General features: G+C 46.2%; 8 non-coding genes and 2 pseudogenes across 8 annotated transcripts; 1 reads left to right on the top strand and 9 right to left on the bottom strand.

Annotated features, from left to right (window-relative positions):
• Positions 1–9,519: 9,519 nt before the first annotated feature.
• On the bottom strand, positions 9,520–9,638 carry LOC136478936 (small nucleolar RNA SNORD14). The gene has a single exon (XR_010764582.1). It is a non-coding gene; the product is annotated as a small nucleolar RNA SNORD14 (small nucleolar RNA).
• Positions 9,639–9,693: 55 nt separating this feature from the next.
• LOC136478943 (small nucleolar RNA SNORD14) lies at positions 9,694–9,812 on the bottom strand. The gene has a single exon (XR_010764588.1). It is a non-coding gene; the product is annotated as a small nucleolar RNA SNORD14 (small nucleolar RNA).
• A 46-nt stretch (positions 9,813–9,858) lies between these two features.
• LOC136478908 (small nucleolar RNA snoR2/U65) lies at positions 9,859–10,008 on the bottom strand. The gene has a single exon (XR_010764566.1). It is a non-coding gene; the product is annotated as a small nucleolar RNA snoR2/U65 (small nucleolar RNA).
• A 65-nt stretch (positions 10,009–10,073) lies between these two features.
• On the bottom strand, positions 10,074–10,261 carry LOC136478868 (small nucleolar RNA Z112). The gene has a single exon (XR_010764536.1). It is a non-coding gene; the product is annotated as a small nucleolar RNA Z112 (small nucleolar RNA).
• Positions 10,262–10,346: 85 nt separating this feature from the next.
• LOC136478899 (small nucleolar RNA snoR77Y) lies at positions 10,347–10,429 on the bottom strand. The gene has a single exon (XR_010764559.1). It is a non-coding gene; the product is annotated as a small nucleolar RNA snoR77Y (small nucleolar RNA).
• A 107-nt stretch (positions 10,430–10,536) lies between these two features.
• On the bottom strand, positions 10,537–10,634 carry LOC136478891 (small nucleolar RNA snoR31/Z110/Z27; annotated as a pseudogene).
• On the top strand, positions 10,631–11,583 carry LOC136470460 (uncharacterized; annotated as a pseudogene).
• On the bottom strand, positions 10,693–10,790 carry LOC136478906 (small nucleolar RNA snoR31). Its single transcript, XR_010764564.1, has one exon. It is a non-coding gene; the product is annotated as a small nucleolar RNA snoR31 (small nucleolar RNA).
• On the bottom strand, positions 10,848–10,945 carry LOC136478556 (small nucleolar RNA R30/Z108). The gene has a single exon (XR_010764282.1). It is a non-coding gene; the product is annotated as a small nucleolar RNA R30/Z108 (small nucleolar RNA).
• Positions 11,054–11,159, bottom strand: LOC136478893 (small nucleolar RNA Z107/R87). Its single transcript, XR_010764554.1, has one exon. It is a non-coding gene; the product is annotated as a small nucleolar RNA Z107/R87 (small nucleolar RNA).
• Positions 11,584–25,830: the final 14,247 nt, after the last annotated feature.

Raw genomic sequence — 25,830 nt, 5'->3', positions numbered from 1 at the left:
GATACTGTAGCGAGCATATATTATACGAAACATAGAGTTTGCCATGGTAGCTGTCTTATGTAATTTTACACAAAAGTGGCAAGAGAACATTGCTAGCGATGCAGAATTCAGGAGCCAGGCTAACACAACACAGATGACGCTCGCAGTGATAGATTGCACACTTGGAGAGAATGTCGAACGAAGGGGTGCTGGTTTCAGAAGTTGTACCGATCCTGTCAGGTGTAGCGCAGGGCCATTCAGGTCGTAGCTTGTTCAGATGGGGGGACATGTCCTGGTCGGCAGGTTCAAGAAGTCGGAGTAGCTCCGCACGTAGCTTGGACAAGGTCATGGACAGCTTGGAGTAAACCGACGACGGATCTGTGTTGCCGCTGCTGCAAATCGGCTGCTGGCGTGCTCTTTTTTTCGCTGGCGATGCCTGCTTGCATGCGAGGAGGGGGACCATGGAGGACGTTTCAAGGCACACTGAATTTAAGGAGTGAAAAAACCGTTGTAGCGCCGTGTTCTTTGCACTGATATCTTGTTTTAGTTTTTTAGCTTTATCTTCAAACAGCATAAGCCATGTTTTAGAGAAAAGCATGTCGGCCTTTAGTTCTGAGACACGTTCCGCATTGTAGTCATCAATCTCAATCCGTTTCTCGTTTTCAAGGTACTTAAGTATACTGTGGTATGCATTCTCAATCGCTAAGTTCTTCGAGATTGCGGCACCGCCAATAAATTCTTTGGTTTCGATGTCATAGGAAACTCTTGCCAGCATATTGCCAAGGGTTAGTCTACTGACGAACATGCCGTCGTCAGTCTGTGTGGTTGCCTCTGACTGGATGGTCAGCTTCAGCTCCTTCGCGGCCAGGGCGAACATCTCTTTTCTGCTGATCCTAAGGAGTCTGGGAAGCTGAAATTAGAGGCAAGAAATATTTATCATCAAGCAACAACAGAATCATCATTGACGTCATTGACAATAGACTTGTGCTCAGTAACAAATGCACAGAATGTAGCAGACAATGCAAAGAGAAGAACACAGGCAAAAGAGAATTGCTAAGTTATAGTGTCACTGTCATCACAAAACAAATGCAGGTAGTAAGAATCATGGAAGGGTGATATAACAGATCATCATTGCACAGTCCTATCGTCTCAGTACCCAAAAAGTTCATCACTGCACAACCCCAAAGCCTCAGTAGGTAAAAAAGAGGAATGAAACAATTAATCATCACCATACAATGGAGGTGGCAGCAACAAATGGCTTCTTAGGAGAGGGGGGGGGGCAAATAACAGTGACGAGAGGGAGGGAAGGGAAGGGGGAGAACGGGCGAGAGCGCACCTCCACCGTATGCAACGGGCCAGATACACTGGTGTGGGGCTCCTCCAACGATGAAGGCCAGGGGGTCAGCTGCACACACGTACGTGGCCCCGGCGCTTGCAAGGAGAACACTTATCATAGAGGAAAAGCGAGGATGGCATGGAGAACAGCGCCTTCAGATACCAAAGAATTCGCTGGCCATCTGAGACGCACGACGCAAAGACGTCACAATAGACTTGTGCTCGGTAACAAATGCACAGAATGTAGCAAACAAAGCAAAGAGAAGAACACATGCAAAAGAGAATTGCTAAGTTATAGTGTCATTGTCATCACAAAACAAACGCAGTAGCAAGAATCATGGAAGGGTGATATAACAGATCATCACTGCATAGTCGTACCGTCTCAGCACCCAAAAAGTTAATCACTGCACAACCCCAAAGCCTCAGTAGATAAAAAAGAGAAATGAAACAATTAATCATCACCGTACAATAGAGGATATCAGTTGTTTGCATGATCCACACGTTTTAAAACAAGAGTGGCAGGAGCAAATGGCTTCTTAGGGGAGGGAGGGGGGGCAAAGAGCCCACCTCCGCCGTGCGCAACGGGTCAGCTACACTGGTGTGGGCCTCCTCCAGCAATGAAGGCCGGGGAGCCAGCTGCACACACGTACCTGGCCCCGGCGCTTGCAAGGAGAGCACGTATCGTAGAGAAAACACGAGAAGTGAGGATGGCATGGAGAAAAGTGCCTTGAGATACCAAAGGGCGTGGAGTCCACAGCTATTGTAGGGGACAATGTGTTGAACAGCAGGACAAGAAGGCGAAGTGGAACAACTGGAAACCACCAGCTGCAGGGCAATCTGTGTCAAAGAGTCAGAGAATATAAGAACAGACTTTAGATTTAAATCTGGATGTGTAACATATACCTAGGAGGAACATGTTTATATGTGCACACACAAACAAGACGAAGCGGATTAGTACAGAATCCATCTAAGAAGCAGAAACGAGCATGCAGAAGAATGAACGGACAGTAACAAAGGCGTAAAATTGATGCGCGTTGGCTGCCCAACAAAAGCAAAAAGAGACCCATTGGTGCTGCAAAAATTTGTGACGAACAAAAGTAGCACATACACCAGGGCTATAAGCTAAACCGAAACGTCCACAGGCCTATGGCGCTAGAATATGTGAATATCGAAAAGACGCTTCCAAACTACACAGACAGGAGGAGGCATGAGAAACCATGGAGCTATAATGAATTAAGCATATCAAATAAGGTGGACACGTCAGTCCAAATTCCGGAAGGCACAATCTGAAGCATAAGCAGAAAAGATATTGGACTCTGATGTTTTAATCTTTCAGGCAAACCCAGAGGAAGCCTAAGAGGTAGCACTGAGTAGGAAAATACTCAATCTCCCTGTGTCGATCTAAATCGCATATCAAATGGTCCCATATGAATGGTCTGTTAATCTCTCAGCCGAACTTTACTTAGTGTGTTCCTAGGATTGCATCTAATTTGAGAGGAATCAATGAGCGATGTTTTGCTACATACACATCAAAGAAAAATCAACAGAAGCCATGAAATATTTGAGCAATAAAAGGAAACTAGCATATTACATGCCTAGAACAAGCCACTGGCGGAGCCACCCTAGCGGCGGGGTGGGGCGGCCGCCCCAGCTACCGGCGAGCTCGTCCCAGACCCCCGGACCCCCGCTTCTTCCTTAAACTCAGGTCCCTGGCGGCGAGGAGTCGCAAGCACGAGCAGAGCTACCTGCGCGATGGTGCATGGAGGAAGAAACCGGAAGATGGGCTTTTTCTTCACATTGTTCAGCCCAATAGAGGTGAGAGGCCCGCCCACCGTCGCACACTACTTCCCTAAGTCCAATTGGCAACCGGTGGAGTCGTTCCCCAATTCCCCAATTTGCAGCGACGCACCGACGCCCTAGGCGAGGTCGCGACTCGCGAGGAGTTGGTCGCCGCCCAGCCGCCCGCCGCCCACTGGCTAACAGGGCACCGCGCCACACGGACGCGGAGTGCCAGAGCGGCCACTCGCCTATCACCACCCGCCGCTCGACACACCGGCTTGCCACCCGGCCGGCCCGGCGCCGCCCGGCGCCCCCGCCCGCCTCCTAGCGATGTTGGCTTCTACTGCTCTGCTCCGATGGAGGGAGGAGGGGAGGAGGTCCGTCACGAGGAGGGTGAAGGTGTATATGGATTAAGTGATCAAGAACTATTAGTTTATTCTTCAAATTTGAGGTATGTGAACATACCATTTGTGATTGCAGCGTTTTTGTAATAATTGGGGTGATCGTAGTATGTGGATTTTGTGTGATTGTAGTATGTTAATAAGGTGCGATGTGAATGCGGTGCCTTTTGGATCATTTTGTCATTGCAATTCGCCCCAGCTATAATTTTTTCCTGGCTCCGTCATTGGAACAAGCCTTAAAATATTACTTGGATGACTTAGGAACATCTATAAAAAAACATATAAGAATGTTCCTAAATAAGGAACTCACCATTTGTCAAAAGGTGAGAAAATACAAGCTCATTCCAAGCATCGGGGACTCCTGGAAGGCACCGGTGGCTGCAATCAAGTATGGTATTAGGATGACTCGAAAGGCCAATATAAGCATCACTTCTAAAGGCCCCCATGAAAGTAACATTTAGTATGGTCACAGGGACACTCATATTTGCCACAAAGGTGGGAAAATACAAGCTCATTCCAAGCATCTGGAACTCCTCGAAGGCAGAAGTGGCTGCAATCAAGTATGGTATTAGGATGACTCGAAAGGCCAATATGAGCATCACTTGTAAATGCCCCCATGAAAGTCACATTTAGTATGGTCACAGGGACACTCATATTTGCCACAACCGCAGCAAGTATATACCAAAATTCTCTCCTGTCATTTCCATTGGCCTCAGTTGTAGGTTGATCTGTTACTTCATACACCTTTTGATTCAAGCCACTGTAAATGTGAAAAAAAAAACACTAAGTATGTACTTTCTCAAAATGACCTGCGCACAGTGCTTAATTGTTTTTTGAGTAGCCACATAGTCATAACGTAATTTTGAGGATGCAGTTCTCTATATCTTCATTTTGAATTGTACCTACTCCTAAAATTCAATAGGGAAGGAAGCAAAACCTCATTTGTATGGTACAAAAACACACCTCCAATGAGACGGTTCACATGTGCGGAAGAATACTCGTGTTCGCCTTAGATCGATTCTCTCTTTCACCCATGAAGCCCAAGTTTCCAATGCCATTTTGAGGGCAACAGTAAGGGATGTTTCCAGTTTAAGCACACCTCCAGCCTCAAAATAGCAACCCCTGTTGCAAAGATCAATCTTGGAAATCAAACATATATGAAGTTGACATCAATGCAAATCAAGAAATTACGATGGGTTTACACCTTATAATACCAATTCCATTGACAGGTACTCAGTAGGTACCCTACCCAAGCTAAGCATTGAAAATACTTAAAAATGACAAGTTTATTACTCTGTTGCCAAAGACTATACAAGGGGCATAAAACACGCACACAATGGAAGATGAATTTCAGCAGCAGTAATGTAACAGCGAAAATTGTTGGGCTGCAGAATTAAAGGTCTGATAGTTCAAGCAATCTGAAGCATGCGCTGGGCCGGTGGTGACCTCAACAAAATGCAAGGCACACGAACCTGGATGAGGAGCGCGTCCGCGGCCGTCCGCTATGGTGCCGCCGCACTTGATCCAGCAAGGAGAGGACAGTTGCAGCCATAGGGGCACGCACGGCACAGGGAAAGAGAGAGAGAGAGAGAGAGAGAGAGAGAGAGAGAGAGAGAGAGAGAGAGGAGATGGGGGCGGGCTCGGCACTGAGCGCTGACAATCTAGGGTTTACTGTAGCCTGAGCACACGCAGACCAGAGGAAGGAGGCGGCGCCAAGAAGGCAGCCACGGCGGCGCCCACCAGCAGGGCCCGCGCTGCGGCGTGGCGGAGGACAGCCACCGCCAGCAGCGGTGGCGTTCGGCGCTGTGTGGCAGGATGGCGGCCGCACCCGCGCCGCCTCGCTCTCGCACGCCGCATCGGGAGAGAGAGAGAGAGAGGGAGCGAGTAGAGAGGAGAGAGGGAGAGAGAGGGGAGGGCACGCGGGGGGAGGGGAGGAGGAGGGCGGCCGCAGCTGCGCCGGGCCGCTCGCTCCGTCTACCGTCGCCCTGGCCGCATCGATCGAGAGAGAGAGGGAGCGAGCGGAGAGGAGAAGGAGGGCGTCGGGGTTGGGAACCATCGGGAGGGGGGAGGAGCTGGAAGGAGAAGCGGGAGCGGCGGTATATATCTGTCTCACCGGATTTAAACGTGAAGCCGGAGAAGTACAGAAGAAGCCTGGGAATCTCACGAGAAGTTTAAGAAGCCGCTCCCGACGAAATCGGCTTCAAGAGATCTGGGCCATCAATTCAAAGATCTGACGGACCAAAAAATTTGAATCGACGTGGACATGCTGGCCTCGCAAGCTGGCCACAATGAATTTACACTTTAAATGCGGCGCTTGGCACTCGTGTGCACCCATCCGACCCGGCCCCTGGCAGTTCGGCACCAATGCACTATAGCCGCGCCGTCACCGCACACAGTCCTAGCCCTGCCCTAGAACGCTCCCTCAGCCGCTCGCAGCCTCGCACCTTGCGGCCCCTGCGCGTATCGGTCACCACGACACTGCTTGCCGCTGCCACGCGCAGGGGCGGAGTCAGGATTTAAATATAGGGGGCCACGAAAACCGGCAACAATCACGCAGTTAATTAAAATATATACATGGCAAGGTATACGGAACACTCAAATAAACGTTTCAGTAATACAAAAGAAAACAGAAAAACTAAAAAAATAAAGGAAAATTAATTAGCCTCAGGCCTCTAACCTTCACCCGGAGATCAATCTAATTCTTTGGCCAAAAAAAGAATTACGGTAATAATAAGTAGTTAAACAGGGCCAAATTTAATTAGCACTAGATCCTAAATGTTAAGTGGCAAACAATCGGTCACTTGTCGTTTAGCCTCGGACAAAACAGTCACTTAAACAGGAAAATGGTTGTTCAAATAGACAATTAAACGGTGGCGTTTAAATGTTGAGTACACTCGCTAATGCTAAATAATATACATTTCATTGGAGATCAATTTAGAAGGATAACAAGGAAAGCACTGATTTTCAGTTAACTAGCTAATTAGAGTGTGTGTTATGAGGACAAACTAATGTCTGATAGGCAATAATAAAAACAAAAGATACGGAGGAAATATTACGAAGACTTAATTTTTATTTATATAAAATACTATTAGAGATTAATATGGAGTAAGTACAAAAAAAATGTAGTACAAATAGTATCATTAGCTAGCTAATTAGATAAGTAAGCACCTAATTTAGGGGTGCATTATGGGAGGCATGGGAAGGTTGGGGGGTGCCTGGCCCCCCTCAGCCCCTGCCCCCTTCCCTCCGCCACTGGCCACAATTACACGCCGGAGTCAAGAGTCCGCCGTAGCTAGGGTTTGAGACAAAGGGGAGAGTTGGAAGCAGAAAAGTAGTGTTCACATCGCACTATAAAAAAACGATAATGCTTTAGTGAGAGCGTTCGTCCAAGCGCTTCTGTCGTACGCCCGGTTGCCGGGCCTGTGCAGCGATCGGGCCAAATAGACCTGCTTCACTCCACCTTCAGCACGATTTCTGCAAAAAGAAAAAAGGACAGCGACATTTCCTTTCCCCCACCGCCACACGCATGCGATCCTTCCCCCACCACCGCACGCATGCGACCATCGCGAGCTCCTCCATCGTGTCGCACACATGCGACCGCTGCAAGAGTCTCCATCGCGGGGTCCACTCGTCGTGGCCTTCTCCAGCGTGGCAGCGCCACACCCGCCCCCCTCCCCCCCCCCCGCTCTGCTCTGCGCCCCACGTCCCTTCCGTTGCTCCAACCGCCCGCCCCGCCTGCTCTTGCTTCTGTCCTATTTCGCCGTCATTGCTCCTGCGCCTGCTCCGCGCGCTCGCCTCGCTGCACTTGTCGCTGCTCCGCCGCCCGTCCTAGCTACTCCTACTGCTCCGCGCGCTCGCCTCGCTACACTTGCCACTGCTCCGCCGCCTGTCCAGGTGCTCTTGCTCTGCCCGCCCCTCCCGACGACGCCGACAGCCACTGCCAGCGCAAGGAGAAGCACCGGCCCCTGGTGCGGAAGCCCTCCGGCCTCACTTCTTGCTACATACATACGGTGAAGGATGCCACACTAGGATACGATGCATGTTGCAAGCGCACATTTTAAATGTTTCAGAGATATGTTGCAATTGTTTCATACGGATGTTGCAAAACTAGATGGGGATGTTGCATATGTTGTAAACGTCTGTGCCCAATGTTTCATTTGTTTTTAGACGTATGTTGCAAGTGTGTTTATTTAGATGTTGCATATGTTTCACATGTGTTACAAGTGTTTTATCTGGATGTTGTGTAAGTTTTTTCGCGTGTTTTAGACGCATGCTTCGAGTATTTCATCTGTCTTTTTTGTGTGTTTCAAATGTTTTAGACGCATGTTTCAAGTGCGATGGATGTTTCATCTGTCTTTTTTGTAGCCGCAGGCGTCCGGACGCTAGCAGTGCTGTAAAAATAAAAGAACCATCCATCGCACTATATAAATAAAATAGAATAAGTTCGATCTCTTATAATTTGAGGCCTCCTAAAGTAGTTCTACTGAATCAAACAATGGGTTATTAATAGAATTCTATGTCCGTGGCAAAATCCGTACCGACAAATAACTAACCCAAGTTAAATTGGGAAGGTATAGTAATGCTGAACTCATGAATACACTATGGTTTTGGCTTTATTATTGTTTCTTCTAATGTGAATACATTGTCCGTGGCAAAATTCTATGTCCACGGCAAAATCCGTACTGACAAATAACTAACCCACGTTAAATTGGGAAGGTATAGTAATGCTATGAACTCATGAATACAGTATGGTTTTGGCTTTATTATTCGTTTCTTCTAATGTGAATACACATACACTATGTATACAAAAGTTTTTTAAAAAATAATAGCTATTCAGCTGAATATCATTTAAAATAAAAAGGTAGACACGCCCGCCGACGCACATGGAAATGTTGTGGCCGCGTTGCACTGGAGGAGAGGGTGCATTGCTATTTTGTTGTCTGCTTCTACCTGTAGCAGCATCGGCATAGCGTTTGAGTGAGCCGCAATCGCAATCCTTTTACTTGTCAAAGTGCCAAACAGGGCTGACTGTCAGCGGCCCAACTGTTTGGCACTTTGCCAGGGCACTGTCGTCGTTCCTGCTAAGTAGCCCCCGTTTTTTAACAGAGAAACCGGATTGGCTTCTCAGCTCCACCGGCGAAGCTCTACATAGGAACCCGAACTCTACCAATTGAACCATACAAAACCTCACGAAACTGTCTCATCTATTTCAGAGCATCTCGAGAGACCCCGTATCATCTAAATGTTTAGGAATAGAGATTTTGGTAAAAACTACTCTTCAATAAATTTTCTAAATGATCATCCCAATATAACCATCTTCTATTCCAGATTTTTTCTTACCAAAAATAAAAGACGAGAACGACTCTCTAGAGATACCAAAAAAAAAAAAACTGCTAATAAAAGATATAGAAAACAATTTTTATACAAATATTTCTCCAAATGATGATTTAGAAAGACTGTTGGAGATGCTCTCAGCCACCTCGGAAAACTGCCTCATCTATTCCGTCTTGCAGCACTTAAAACCTCATCCAGCAATACTGACCCATGAAACTGATTATCATTCTATTTTGCCACAAAGCTTGCATATTCTTACAAATTCTTCAAATAATACAGAATCAATAAATTGATTGCATGGCCACTCAACCTTTCCAATCTGCAATAACACTTGCATATTCTTACAATTTCTTCAAATAATACACAACCAATAAATTGAATACATTGAAGCACAAGGTAACGATTTAACAGATTTCAAAGAAAAATTAACTCATCCAAGTTAGGAATTAGCAGCATCAGCTCTAAGCCTGGCAGGGCGAAAGCTCTAACGCGGCAACTGGGAATGTACAGAACAAGCCTTCACTTCTATCATCATTGGGCAGAGTCAGAGATTCAACGCTCAACAAAGAAAGAATGGCAAACATCAAACACAATGCAAATGTAGAGAACAAGCCAACAATTCAAACTCTCAACAAAAAACAAAGGCAAACACCAAAGAACAAACAAAAACAACTCATTATTCTTATTGTTTTGCATCAGACATCCAAGGAAGGATTTAGCAGCAGTAGCTCTCCAGCCTGGCAGGGCGAAAGCTCTTAGGCGGCAACTGCGAATGTAGAGAAACAAGCCTTGATTTTGTCATCATTTGCAATCAAAAATCAAATGTCTAACACATAGGCACGAAAAAAAATGTTTGAAACATATATGGCTCAGACATCCAAGGAAGGAATTAACAGCACTAGCTCTCAAGCCTGGCAGGGCGAAAGCTCTTGGGCGGCTACTGCGAATGTTGAGAAACAAGCCTTAGCTTTGTCATCATCGCCATACACAATGCAAACAAAGTAATTTAAAATAGAGTGCGCGTGCAGAAAAATGTAATCACATTAACCGGCTCTGTGGACAGATAGAGAAGCAGTCCCCAGGTTCCTATCAACATGTGAAATGTTGAAACAACTTTGTTTCGGCCCAATCATAGCATCTCTGGTCAATGCCGTGGCTAACAGAGACGTGGCATCAGGCCCAAATCTCATTTCATTACAGTTCATAACTAAAACATGTTGAATAAATTAACAGGCAGTTATTATGACCCCTCAGAGACCCGATTTAAATCACACACCACAGCTGAATCCAACAAATACAGATGGGGCTCCATCCCAGACCAAACCACAAAGGTTATGGTCGAAGAATAGACAACTGCAGCAGAAAGAAGCAGCTGCTGTTTACAGTGTCAAACGGCACTTCCTATCGGTAGGTCTTGAGATCCTCATTGGGACTATGGGACTGCAACTACGTCTACATAATTAGATTAAACTAACATGAGTACATGACGAAAACAGAGATGTATAATACGTATACTTGCATAAGCCTCAGCAAGCCAGACAATCTTCGTCATAAGTAAATCTGACGGTAATTCCAGATGTATAGCTAATCATCATTGGCTTACATACAGATCACATGACAGTGTAAGGTTGTAAATATACCTGCCTAGAGCAAACAATTTTAAAGACCAAAAGATACCAAAAAACGATATTAAAAGGCAAAATCAAAGAGTATCATCAGAAAAGAATTGCCTTCTCACTCACAGAGCTACCAGCACTGTGTCAGAAGGTGTCCTAAGATAGTTTCGAGGTTTCATCATCTGATACAATGACAGTTCAACAACACAAAAATTCAGATCAGCGAGAGACGGTTCAGCACAAAAAATCAGGATTCAGATTCAGAGATGCCTGTGCATCACTCGCTCGGCAGAAGCCGACCTCGGATCAAGTGTTGGATTATGCATCAGTTGATCTTCACTATCCAAAATCAAATTACGGAGCAAGAAAAACAACAACAAAAAAGATTGGAGGGGATCTGTAGTTACTCAGTGGTGGCAATATGGTTATTGGTTCGATTCTGCCAGCGAGTGTCCTCAATGCTTTCAGAAGAGGGAGCTTGGTATCCTCATCGCAACAGTCTGTTCCACGCTCCAATGAGGAAAAAAAGGCAAACAAAAAAAGAAATCTCCCGGAGAAAATATTTCGAATCGAATAGCAAATAAACAAGAGACCCAAATAGAGAAATTAGATGGCTTGGTTCAGCGGAAAAATCGGCATACAGATCAACTCGTGTAGAGAGAGACCTGTGATTCGGTCTGTTGAGCTTGAATATTACCGAGTCGTCACTGCCATCCATCTCACTTGACACAGAGAACAGATTACGAAAAGAAAGCAAGATGCATCAACGATCTGAAGGTGTTCTAAACTCGCGTTGCAGATCTGGCTTGGCGTCGGATGGATTGAGGCGAGGTGCTCTACCAAAAGCTCGGCGGCGATGCGGGGATTCCAGTAGAGGCGGCGTTTATATGGAGGGGATTGGTGAATTAGGGTTTGAGCAGGAGGTGTAGTGGCTGGGCCGTGGCGGATGAGTGGGCCTAATCCGTGGCCGTGGGCTTTCCACAGGCTATGCTTCGGCTTGGTGACCTGGTGGGTTTGGCCTAGCCCACAGATGGCCTGCACTCGCCCGCACGGCCCTCACCTCACTGCGCCGACCGTCTGCAGCCAGCCGCCTCAGCCGCGCCGTCAGCCTGCAAGTCCCCCTCTTCTGCAGTCGCCGGTCGTCGGCAGCCCGCCAGCCCGGCCGTGGTCGCCATCGCAGACCTTAAGCAGGAGCGACGCCTGCTGGCGAGGCGGCGCCAAGCATGTAGCTCCCCAGCGAGACGGCATGGCCCGCGCGTGCGAGCCGAGCACGGCGTCGCACGGGCGTAGGCCCCAGGGTAGCCAGACACTGCCGCCACTGCGGAGGCGCGGACCCCAAGCGCAGGCGCCAGCCATCAGCGAGGCGGCGCGGCCGTGTGGCCCGCGCAGGCGACCTGAGCGCGGCGTCGCATGAGCGTGGTCCCCTGGAGCAGCTAGTCGCGGCCGCCGCCCACCGGCGAGGCGCCGTAGCGAACCGACCACATCACGGATTCACGGCACGGATGTACAGGACCCCCGCGTGAGGCGGACGCCACCGGCGTGGGCATGGGCCACCGACGAGAGTCACGAGACGGTGCCGGCGAGACGCGTGTTGCTATCCATCGCCCTCGTTGATCCCTGAGCAATGTGCAAAAACAGCGACGCCCTTCCTGTTAAGGCCTTGTTTGGAACGGAGTTTTTTCACGGGAATTTTAAAGGAGTGCTCTTCCTCCGTTTTGCTGACATCATGGATGTTTGGATGGAAGGAAAGGACGATCCTCCCGTTCCGGAGGAATGTTTTGCTTTTCTACCCAAAACACATGAATAATAACCATGTGTTTTACGTAGTTTCGACACATAAATTTTTTTGCACCATAGAATTAAGATCCAACAGCCTCCACCCTTCTTCTATCTCTGGCCTCCAGCTTCCACAGATCACAGATCACAATTTTTTTTCTATGGAAAGACAAATCACAGATCCACCGTCGCCGCCACCGCCACTGCCATGCCCGGCGCGGGCACGGGGAGGCGCGCCGGGCGTGGGCGCCACCGCTGCCATGGCCGACATAGGTGCAGGGAGGCGGGCCGGGCGCGGGCGCCGGGGCGAGCTCGCCGGTCACCGACGCCGGCGCCGATGGTCACCAGTGAGAAAGAGAGAGGGAGAGAGATAAAAAATATCAATGTATTTTTTTTTACTAAAACACATATGTATTGTATAGTATTTCTATAAAAAACATCCACACCAATCCAAAGTTTTTCCATGGATGGCCGAGGCAAGCACACGGTGGAGAGAGAGAGGGGATGAGGGTGGGAGACAATCAGACAGAGAGACGTCGCTATGCAACCGGCAATAAAGAGGGAAGGACATAGTACTTCCAAATAAAAAATATATTAAAATATAGAAAGGTACTAGCTGTGAACCGGCCAACTAAGGGTCCGTTTGGTTGTGCTTTTAGCTTTGGCTTTTGGTCTTAAAAGCCAAAAGCCCAACTAAAGGGGCTGCTTTTCCAGGCGACTTTTTCAGAAGCAGCTGCTTTTCCGTAGTACAATTTTGAAAGCTGGTTTGACCCTGCTTTTGGCTTTTGGCTTTCTGCTTTTCGAAATTGGTGGAATAAAAAGCTCTTCTATAGTTGTTTCAAGAGAGATAAAGATAGAAGGTGTATTTTATACTTGTTTAACCAAACAGCTTTCAGCTTTTCTACAGCTCACAGTCCACAGCAGCTTTCCCACAGCTCACAGCCCACAGCAGCTTTTTCCCACAGCCACAGCCCAACCAAACACACCCTAAAATCTCATACCCAAATGTACTAAAAAGATGAAGTTAATCAATCAGTATTAAGCACTAATATGTTTCTTATCTTATGCATGTTTCAAACACCTCTTCTTATATATTTATGTACTTTTCCAATGCTCTGTATTGGTACTACACCTTCGTCGCATTCCTTTGTTTTTTCTGGTTGCTCTGTTCCAAACGTCCTAAGACTGGCCACAGTGTGTGCATCGATGCTCAAAACTTAAAGCAGAAACTCAGCATCGATGGAGACAAGCTGCAATGGGCAAGCATCGTGTAGGACCCACTAAACAGTAAAAAGCAACAACTGTAGATAGCTTTCCTCTCTCTTGTGCATATTTTTCTCTCTCATGTACATGCATGTTGCTAGAGAGAGGTTTGAAGCATCGATGCTTCTACATGACTCGGTGCCCAATTTTTCTGGGAATTCGACATCGCTCGCAATGGTCGGCACCGGTGCTTGGACCTTCTCTCTCCTCTTCAAGCACCGGTAAAACTACGGGCAGTCTAAGCCAAGAGCTCCGCTTTCTGCTTGCTGCAGTGCAGCTGTAGTGCTTGATGAAATGTCCATGTCGGCAGTTCGACATTTACACTTCCGTGCGAGCACTCTGATGCGGTTTCCATTGTATGGTTATGATGCAGTATTGTATTTGGTTCACTTATCACCTGAACAAGTAATTATGCAAATTAGAAATGATGATGATTACTTAAACCTTCTAGACAAACTTCTGTTGCAAAAGTATTCTAGAATAGCTTGTTGTACATAAGTGATTGAGTACTTACTCCCATCCCAGTGTTCTTGATTATAGCAGACATGCAAAGTTAATCTTGATTTCTGTGATTTTTGTTCTAATTTTGGGATCTGATAGTCTTTATTATGTTTAACTGTGGCAACTTAAATGCCCTAGCAAGCCTTTGATCGGCTGTAAAAAATCTGAATTGTGGATTTATTTAATGTGAAAGTATATATGTTTTTGATTTGGTTGTAGAATTTACAAAATTTTGAGTATGATAGATGGATTAACCTGATGTGAATGGAGAGAAAGCCATGCAGTAATGTTATTGTCATGGCTCCTCTATTCCATTAACTGAACAAAGCACGAAAATATATACATCCTTGTGACTTATATTTGGGTGAAAAACAAAACAATAAATACATTCAATTTATTTCATTTGCACTCTTTTGTTACTGAACTGATAAACCATTTCTTCCCCTCACCCACAACCACAAGATCATCTTTGTTGGTTCAGTTCCTTCCTACATCCATATGCAACAACTGGCAATAATACCCTATGTAAAAATGGGAAAAGGAACTATTCACTTCTTAGGACCTGAAGATCTGAATTCAACTGTCCCCAATCTCATCTCATCTTCTTAGGGACCGAAGCTCTGAATTCAAATGTCCCCAATCTCATCTCGTCATCTCTCCTCGATGATTTGTATGGAACAAACTTATTGACTTAACTTAGGATTGCATAGCTAGCCTCAGCTCTTATACTCCATTGCAGCTACCATGGTTTATAATTATCTATCTCTGATCAGGTAAAATATTGCTGACATATAAAACCAAGCTACAAAAGGTGATTTTTTTTTAATTTTAACCCTTTTTTGAAAATAATTTTAAATCTAACACTGACGATTTTTTTTAAAACTAACACTTTTGGCCGCGCCTATTGCCCTGGCGCGGCCAAATGCCTGTGCCGCGCCATGCATGCTGGCGCGGCAGAGGGCTGACGTGGCGGCGACCAGGAGCGCTGACCGCTGACGGGGCAGGGCTCTGCCGCGCCACCGTTCTTGGCGCGGCAGAGCCGAATATAGCTCCCGCCGCGGCCTTCCTTCTCCCGTGCAGGAGCAGCCGCAGCAGCGCAGCGCAGCGCCTGGCCACCGCCACGCCCGCCTCCGCCCGCGCCAGGCCGCCGCGCCACGAACGCCAGCAGCCCGCCCTTCGCCCGGCCCTCCATTGCCGCCTCCCTCCCCTCCCTTCCATTCCCCGGTCGCCTCCGTCCCTCGTCCTCGTTTAAGGTAATGATGCACATTTTATATTCGTTTGTGGCACCATGGTGGATAGGATATTATGAATGAGAGTTAAGGTTAGAAGAAAGATTATGTATGAAGGAAGATATTAGTTTGATTTTGTCAATGTTAAAGTTAATTATTTAGTTAGAAGTTTATTTATCATGTATTTTTTTTGTTGCTATAATTGTCGGTTATATTATTTTAGTTGCATTGCAAATGATTATATTTTACATTAATCTTCGTAGTTTTGATTGATATTTAATTTGAACCGTTGTATTAGATGGAAGACATGTTTCGGGAGTAGTTATGGCGGAAACGGGGTCGTCCTAGAGAATTGTACCCCGACGCTTCTAGTAAAGATGCCCCCGTTCCTCCTGAACTCCCTGTCCCTAACTGTGACTGTGGGCGTCCGGCCGACGTGTTTCAATCGAGACATCCGGACACAGCGGCTCGTTGCTTCTACACATGCAGTCGTTTCAATGTAAGTAATTGTTTCCATATGTTTTTTTTCTTCATTTGTATTACTAGGTTACTAATATTTTGTTTGAATTTTGTTATGTAGACCCATGAGAGGTGCTTTTTCTTTCAGTGGATCGACGGTGCAGACAAGTTTGACCCCAGGTACCTCCTTTTCGACGATTGGTGGAGGGGGCGAAATCCACGAGAGCACTTCCAGCGGTGGGTTCCACCTCCCCCTAACCCCCTCTAATGACGGCTAAGGAGAAGCACTTAGTCGCAGTTAGACGACTCGAGAAACCTCCTCTATGCCATTGCGGAGATCGAGCCATGATAAACCCTGACAATACGTTGGAGTTTGTGTGTCCAAACAAGCATGAAGTAAGTGCAAAGTGTATTTGTTCAAAAGTTGAGCTATATGTGTCATGTACTAATGTCATGTTATTTAGGTGTATTCAATGGCGAAGTGTCGTTTCAAGGAGTGGTTGTATGGTCCTAAGAACAAATGGCCCGAAGAACCTCCAAAAGCAAAACAAAAGAAGCTAGATGAGCACAGAAAGCGAGCTGGTCGCACCGTTGAATCACCGATTATGGTGTCTGATGAGGAGGACGAGGAGGAGGACGATACTGCAAGACTGAGCGTGCTCATCACTCTAGCAGAGGCGGGCCTGTCGATGGAGGAGGCTGAGGACGACACTGCCAGACTGAGCGAGCTCATCGCTCTAGCAGAGGTGGGCTTGCCGGTGGAGGAGGCTGAGGACGACACTGGCAGACTAAGCGAGCTCATCGCTCTAGCAGAGGCGGGCTTACAGGTGGACGAGGCTGATGACGACACTGGCAGACTGAGCGAGCTCATCGCTCTAACAGAGGCGGGCTTGCAGGCGGAGGAGGATAACAACGTGTTCTTCACTCAGGCCGCAGAGGCTGCTTACTACAGGCGAAAGGCAGATAAGGGCAATGCAGGTGAGCCTAGCCACAGCAACATAGTTGTGGTTGAGGATTGGTACTCGGACGACGAGTTGCTTACTCAGTATGTTTCTGACTGAGGGTTTTTTATTACGCCGTCATGTATCATGTACTTGGATTTATTGTACCCATATATCATGTACTCGGATTTATTGTACCCATGTATTATGTACTCGGTTTGTAAAACGAACGTAATCGATCGAAATTATCTCAAACAGAGCGCCGTAGCCCACTGGTTCGGCCGCGCCCGTGCGCAAGTTGAAACGAACATGAAGCAAATAAATGAACAACAAGTTCACACACAACATGTTCAATGGTTTATGAGTCTGCAAGTTTTCGGCGACAATATTCATTCGATAAAAGTTTGACGTAATGAACTAAGTTCCAGAAATGTAAGGATCCCTCGAACGTCTCTTGGAAACCTCATCGTCCGATGGAAGAAGGTGGTCGTTGTACTCCACCTCAAGAAGGTGGTACAGCTGGTGCGGCGTGGGATGGGCCATCCTATTACAATTTAATAAACAAAGGGTTAGAGTATTCAAATTAACAATATTCAGATTAACATTACGTAGCCATTTTCAAATTTGAAGTACTTGTTATGCAATACGAACACAATATAAAATCACCTACTGCCCTCGTACTCTATGCCAGATAGCTTTATGACCAGATTGTTTACAAACGGAGCAAAGATTCCTGTCACATGTCTCGTTGAAGTCTCCCCCGCCGTACATATCTTCGTTGTACCCTCTCATAGTGTCCATGTCCCCCTTGAGTCGCCTCTTCTTCCTCCTACCCTTCCCTACCTTCATTAGATCCGGATGCGGCACGTAGTCATAACCATTATAAGGTGGCCACTGTGTCGGGTCAAGGTATGGCTCGAAGCTCATCTCCCAAATACTAACGGTGTTCGAACGGAGATACAAGGGTGACATATATGGCAGATCCTCATAGTTGTACCCGCGAACCCTGCAGGCCGTGATCATATGAGAGCAATGGGCATGCATGATCTAAGGGATGTTGCAACTGCACTCTACCTTTTCAAGATCAACTCAGTAGTTTCGTCCACCATAACGTTCGCCACCCAAGCTTATGCCACCCTTGCCCTGTACACTAAAGATATGACGGCGGGGTCCATACGGCTCGGCAGTGTGCTGCTTGGCCAATTTCTCGGTCTCCTTCAAATGTTCAGCTCTAGCCTTTCCAAAACGCCCCTGCTCAGCTATATTCCTCTGTGCAAGTCCCCACCTCTTTACAAAATATTCGTTGCACTTATGAAAGGAGAACTCAACAATTCTAGACACAGACAACGATCGTACTCCGATGAATACACGGTTGAAGGACTCCGAGGAGTTAGTTGTCATGATGCCATACCTGAAACCCCCCTCGTCATATGCTAACGCCCACTGAGCCTTCTGTTCCATCTACGCCTCTAACCAAGCCTTTCCCGCTGCATTTACCATCTTGTCTAGTTTTCTCTTTATCTCCTTGAACTAGTGCTCTGTACGTACACAACATAGAGCCTTTACCTTGTCACATACCTCCTGCTTCCGTTGACACCGTCAGAAATTAGCGACAAAGTGTCTCATGCACCATCTATGTACTAGAGGCGGGAACCCATCTATATGCTCAGCTGCAGCATTAAGAAGCCCTACGTGACGGTCGAAGATCAAACATATAGTGCGAGTTGGGCCAAGCACTTGCACACGAAGAAGCCGCATGAACCATGACCATGATTCATTGTTCTCTCCCTCTGCCAAAGCAAATGCGACAGGTACTATCTGGTCCTTAGGATCAACAGCAGCAGCCATCATCAAGGTGTCCCTATACTTTCCTGTCAGAAAAGTGCCATCAACAAGTACGACTGGCCGACAAAACTGGAATGCATGTTCCGTTTGCGCGAATGACCAGAACACACGATACAGGACATGCCTCAATGGGTCCTGAAAAAACATCCCTCCAGTGTCCACAAACCATTTCAAACCAGGGTTATAGTAATGCATTGCATATAAGATGCGGGGCACCCTGTTGTATGCTTCCTCCCAAGTACCCCATCTAATGGCCAGAGCTATTTGCTTAGCACGCCAAACCTTTCCATACGTCACATCGTACTGAACAAATCCGGATATGGACTGTTGTAAAGAAGACACCGAGATGTCGTTATTGTCATCAACGAGCCCCAATATACGACAAGCAAGGTAACGTGCAGTGAGCTGCTGATGATTTTCCTTCCCCCTATTGTCTAAGCAACTGTGGGGTTCAACAACTTTAGTTATCCTCCACTTGCCATCACTCTGTCTCCTTCGTGCATTTAACCTCCACAGACAACCGTTTTTGCATATCACGTGGTACCTCAACTCCTGGTCCGAATGAGTCATGGTGTACGGCCTATGGTGGTACACAGCATAGTCCTGAAGGAAGAGTTTCATCTCTGACATTGTGTTGAATATCATCCCCTTTCTAAGGATTTCTTTCTCATGGTTGTATAATGAATTCCTACACATCTGGAGATCGGTGTCACAAACTGCCATGTCAGTCATGCTGACATCCCTATAGTTCGGAACGCCCCTGAAAGGTACGTTCTTCGACCTTAGTTGCTCAAGCTCAATCGCTGTGTAAGGTGGTGGTGGAACATACTGCTGCACTTCGCTAATTCTGGCCCATGAATCATATGGGGTATCATCTGCAGCCAAATCTGTGACTAGTCTACCCTGAGCCTGAGCACCATACAAAACCTCAGTTGGTACTAATAATGGCATAGTATGAATAGGTACTGCCATGGCATCAGGCGATGTTGGCATAGCATCTGTATCTTCTTGGTCCTCATCATAATCGTCTGAATCACTGCTGACTACATCACCGATCCTATCCTCCTCCTCCTGCTCCTCCTCTTCCCGTTCAAACTCATTCACATCGAAGTCATTGCTTATACAACCAACTGCAGTTGAATGAAACTGCTCCTGCGACAACTGACCGTCCAAATCCATGTTATCCTGAGTTGCTTCCCCTTCGACCCCTAATTCTTGGTCATTGCCTCCAAAACCAACAATGGACGGGCCGTCATAAACACCCTGCATCCTGTACCCATTGTCCACCACCACCTCAGCCATGGGCACATTGGAACCTTGAAGAACCCTATTGTAGCGGGACCAGTGAGTAGGGTCGTGTAAGGGCATAAGGACATAGTGTGCCCTAGTCTTTCCAGTATCAAACCTCCTCTTTAGTGTGAAATCACCGCCAAACTTTTTATTCAAACGGACACAAAGGTCGTTGAAGCTAGGAGGTTCATCAAACCATTCCAATTCTTCTTCCATATCCTCAAATATACCATCTTCTCTCCTGACACTTCCTCCATACAAAACTCAAACACAACAATCCGTCTGCAAGACCATTTCCAGAAACTTCATCAAGTCATCGAAATCGTCGTACGTAATATCCATAGTTTAATAACTATACTCGCTATACTAACTACACTTTAATAATTTAACTAACTATAATAACTATATTAGGGGAGTACTTCGCTGCAGCGGCCGTGCCATGCCGAGGCCTGAGGGGGTGGCGCGCCGACGTGTGGGCGCAGTGTCCGTGCCGTGCTTGGCGATGGGCTGCCTAGAGAGGGCGGACGCGACTGGCTCGCTGGCTGGCACGGGAGCACGCGGGCGTGGCTTTCGGCCTGGCGCGGGCGGAGGCGGGCACGGCGGCTGGCGTGCTCGGCGGCGGCCTGGCGCGGGCGGAGGCGGGCGTGGCCTACTTTGCGGTGGCTAAGCGCTACGCTGCTGTGGCTGCTCCTGCACGGGAGGAGGAAAGCCACGGCGGGAGCTATATTCGGCTCTGCCGCGCCAAGATCGGTGGCGCGGTAGAGCCCTGCCCCGTCAGTGGTCAGCACTTCTGGTCGCCACCACGTCAGCCCTCTGCCGCACCAGCATGCATGGCGCGGCACAGGCATTTGGCCGCGCCAGGGCAATAGGCGCGGCCAAAAGTGTTAGTTTTAAAAAAAATCATCAGTGTTTGATTTAAAATTATTTTCAAAAAAGGGTTAAAATTAAAAAAAAAATCCAAAAGGTCAATGTACCGTGATGCATCCACTAGAAGGCTCCAAGCAGAGCGTGGTTTCTAGTGTTTTATGAATTTTCATCAGCTTTATAACGGCATACAACAAGTTGTCAAATGTGTAACAGAACCGACCAAATCATAAGAACGTAAGTACAAAAACAATCACCGAAGTGATCAAATTCCTGTACTTAAGCTCCCATAATCCCGGTAGTCCGGAAATCACGAAGGATTTCAACCAACTCTCGACATACAAACCAAGACCGTAGTGATTCAACACAACACATCATTCGTTACAACATTTCACAAGTGGCATTCAGATTACATCCATCAGAGTTCAAATAAAATATTACAAACCAAGTTCGAATTTGCGGAAGCAACATAGTTTAGTAAATAACTTCATAGTTTCAAATACATTGCCAGATCTAAGTCATGTCCCATAAAAGCATCTTCAGGTACGAGAACTAGGAGAGACCGTGCCCAACGGTCTAGTCTTCATCCCCAGCTAGGAGAAGGCAATACTTGCAGCAACCAAAGTAGAACTAGTCATCTGCAACAGGTGGGAGATAAACCCTGAGTATGAGAAGGTACTCAGCTAGACTTACTCGTCAAAACCAGAAATAAAGGACATCAAGGGTCATGCAAGGCTTATAAGGTGGGCTAGCTGGATACAGTTGCATAAAAGAGCTTATGAATATAGTAACCAATTTAAACTTCGCGTCAAGTTTATCATCATTTACCTGTCCACTAGATTTGCACCTGTACTAGAGCACTCACTTATTAGGAGCAAACAATATTAACCATAGCAGGTATAATAAGGCTGTCATCATCATATCATCATTTCTGAACCATTATATTATTTAGTGTATCTACTTTGGAGATAAGCCTGTCAAGTTCTCACTAACCGGGAGAGACGGCAACTCGAATCGAATTACATCTCAGCTGAGGGGGTATTCCTAACTCTCACCATGGCATACTTTGCAAGGGTAGCCGTGGGTCACCTTTGGGACAACTCAAGAACCAAATTCGTGGGTTCGATCAGCGCCAGCGCTCTCAGGGATTACCCTTCTGCCAGGACGATCAGGACTTTTAAATCACCTGCCCTTGGACTCACGCCTACGGCTCCCTTCCGAGGCGTACTTTATACTTATCGACTCCCGGCCTGAGTTGAGCTACTCAGCTTCACAGTCGGTCTTTGGACACGGCCAACCAAGAGAGAGGCATGCGTTCAACATGAACAGGAAAGGCTCCAAGATTTAGTCCTTAAGCGACATAGACGGAGTCACTACAAACCGGCAAGCCTCCGCCCGGTCTTCATTTCAAATTAAGACAGGTTCTTTTCCACAATAGCAAATATAGCCAACCGTGCCATATGTATATTCCTATATCTCGCAGGTGACAGGAAATCACCTGACTTCTACCACGTTTAAGCAGGGCTAAGCACTACACGAACCTGAGCTACATAGGATTCAGGGTATCAATATCTAGACAAGGATTGAATAAATAATGCAGCAAGTGTTTGCATCCAACACCTAAACTTAATGCAACAATATAGATGCTCATGATGAATGGATTACAATAAGTGTTTAACGAAACATCAATAGATACTCGTTTACCGATTAAGAATAGCTCTATTCAAATCACTTTAAAACATGTATCTAACTTAACTTGAAGAACGAGATCTACTTACCTAACTTGCATAACCTAAGATAAAGATGCTCATCTTCAGTTAAAGACCTAACACCTAGGAACATTACCACAAGCTTAGGAAATAGTAAAGGCATACTTAAATCAACAGTTAAAGTTTCAAATGCAAACGAGCAGTCCTTTAATTCGATCACAATAAGAGTTCTATAAATTCAAATGACTTGCAAGAGGACATTCTGGAAAGCTTATGAAATTCTCTACAATTCATTTATAAACATCAAAGCATGATTCTTACGTTAACCAAATCAAATTAAGGTAAACATGGAATCTGTCCAGAAATGACAGGTTTACTAAATTAATTATTTAGTGATGATGCAAAAGCATAATTGGACCAAACCAAGTTTACCAACTTGTTGCACATACCAGAGGAACATCAGAAAGTATAGTGCCAACCTCTAAATAAATTATTTAATGTCCTTTTCTAATTTATTTAGTTAATTAGGTGATTAAAGCAATATATAGTAAAACTATTCAGAAAAATCTACAAAAATTACAGTAGCTATCTCATGCTTCACATAGACTACCATAAAAATTTCAAAGCAATTGGTCAAGCAGAACTTGCTGTATCAAAAATAACAGATGGCAGGGCTATTTTTAGCATAATTAGGAAACCCTAATGAAAAGTGTCAAGCAACAGATTTCACATTTTTTCTAGCATCATTCTAGCATAAGAATAGCACTCACCAAATTTTACCTTTACTGGATCTAAAGAAAAATTATGAAAATTCACACAAGATCCATCCATGCAAACAAGAGAATTTCCTAACTCCTACATACAGTGTCCAAAATGTATGAAAATTTAACTACAAACTATTCATGATATGAGCAGTACATCATAAAAATTTCATGCCATTTAGAGCTACACAGAAAAAGATATAATTACCCATATTTTCCACCTGATTAAAAGAGATAATTATCAACTCCATTTTTCATAACAGAACATGGCATAAATTATATTTTTAATATAAACTAGACATTACCAGAAACTCAACAAAATTGGAACCATATCATTTGGATCTATCAACTAGGAGATACACATTTTTGAAAATGTACACAAATATGTGAAAAAGAATAAACAAAACAAAAATGAAAAACCTAATCACTACAGCTGGGCCGGCCCGGAGGAATACGGTGGCCCACGAAGCACGCGCTAGCACAGCCCAGACACGGTGCGGCCCAGGTCAGGCTCCCGCCTCAGCTCGGCGACTGATGAGCGGGTCCCGCGAGTCAGTGAGACAGACAGGGGAGGAAAAAGGGACGACGGCGTAACTCATCGCCGGTGGTAGCTCCGGTGAGGCCATCGGTGCCAACGTGTTCGCCTCACCCATGCACACCTAGGGATACCATCTATTGTAGCGATTTCAGCGGCTAGAGGGAGTGGCGACGGCCATGGTGGCGCGCGGCCATGGGTTGGCCGGCTCTGGCGAGGTGACAGCGTCACGACCCTAGTGGGTGACCGTACGAGCATCAGCATCACACACAGGACCCAGAGCAAGGAAAAGAGGGGATGGTAAGAGGCCTGAGCGGCACAGCCACGTGCGAGCTCGGCCGGCGGCGGTCATGGCGACCCGGTGGAGCCGCCTTCGCGGTGAGCTCTACCTGAGGCGAAAATGGGATGACGGTGTGGTCGCGGACGTGGAGGAGCTCACGGTGGTGCTGTGGCTCAGAGGAATCGGTCAATGGCGCTCGGTTTTGGTGTATTTGGCTCGGTGGCGGCCACGGCTTCCCGGTCGTCGTGCTCGCGTGGAAGGAGATGGCCGAGAGGAAATGGCGTGATGAAGAGCGGGTGAGCGAGGCGCTGGCTTTCATCTGGAGCACGGACGCGTGACGTGGAGGCACTGGCAGAGCATGTACGCCACGCGGTGATCAGCCCCTGCACCGGTCGGCCACGGCGCTCACTGAAGGTTTTCTGAAACTTTGATTCAGTGTTCCATGCCGACGACTGACAAGCGAAATTAACAGTGTTGGATCTCTTAAACCGTGACAAGTTAGTGGAAGTAATGTATACAAAAGTTGTAGAGCTATGGTAGGTCTACAACTTTGATTTAGAAATCAACAGCTAATTCTCCCTAGATCCTGAGTTGTATCAAGCCAAAGTTGGCTCGATCCAACTGGAATGGCATCTATGACTTAGAAAAATTTTTAAGTAAGAAATCCACAGGGAAATATAACTTGTGGGCCTTGTTTGAACATGTTCTAGCCATTTTCATGAGATGGTCATATTGAGACTTTTGTTCCTCGATAAATTGGCTACAACTTTGGTAAAGGGTGCACAGCTATGCAAGATCTCTAGGTTGGTCTTTTGAATCAGTCAAACAGTGGCACTTTATAGGTCATTCTAAGTCAAACCTCCACTAGAGGGCATTTTAGTCATTTTGTTCCACATAAACAATGTCCCATCAATTTCCCTAAGTGTAGTTAAGGTGTATTAGACCATGATTAACCACTCTACACAAGTGCTACCCCAACTTCTAATGATCACATGTGATGAAGCAACAAAACACTTCAATTTTACTCAAATGTTGCAATTCTATGTTTCACATGTTTCATGCCTTTGTTGCAATTTTAACTTGCCACATTCCTACCATGTTGCCATATTTTCAAGGTATGAGAAACTCATGTTGCATTCACATGTTGCACTACTACCATTCACAGGCAATCAAGTATGAAACAAACATAATTGCGAATGTTGCATATGCATGTTTCAGTGACAATGGCATGATGAGATAGATAATGCACATGTTTATGAAATGAAATGCAAATTTTGTGGGAGCCAAACACCTAAGGTGTTACAAAATGTTTATAATAACTTTTCAATTATGATTGTTTTATAGGTAGACGACCATGGATATTTTTTTGTCTCACCATCCTTGTGCCAGATCTTTGTGTCTCCGTCAGACCCTTTGGCGCAATGTGAATGTTGGGCAAAGATGAACACCAGCGCCCATGTTGGTCTTTTTTTCTCAAATACGAAAAAGATTTATGTATCACTGTATTATCTCCCTTCTATTGATGTTCTTGGCAAACGACGCGGCGTTCGTATACAACCATACATTGCGTATCTCACGGTCCTAGGGAAAACCAATTTTGCAATTTTGTGTAGCCTGACTTCTTCGCCCTCGTATAAGCATGATTATATGATGTAGCATCATAATAAAACTATTAAAGCATTAAATGGAAAAAAACTATGTGTTATGTACTACCGGCTAACATGTACATTGCCCGACCGTCCGACTTTTATATGGTCCCTCAATTGTTCTATCAATCTCTACAAATAAGTCAGTTAGTCTATTACAATCATGCTCTGACGGATGGTTCGATAAGGATATCGGATAACCCGCTACAACTTAAGCCCTCTTTGGCATGGCTCATCCAAAACGGCTTCACCGGTGAAGCCAGAAAAACTAGTTTTTCCCGGCTTCT

This window comes from Miscanthus floridulus, chromosome 8 (assembly GCF_019320115.1).
Source record: "Miscanthus floridulus cultivar M001 chromosome 8, ASM1932011v1, whole genome shotgun sequence".
NCBI classification, from domain to species: Eukaryota; Viridiplantae; Streptophyta; class Magnoliopsida; order Poales; family Poaceae; genus Miscanthus; species Miscanthus floridulus.
Note: the sequence above shows the minus strand (reverse complement) of the source record. Positions and strands in the feature narration are given on the sequence as shown.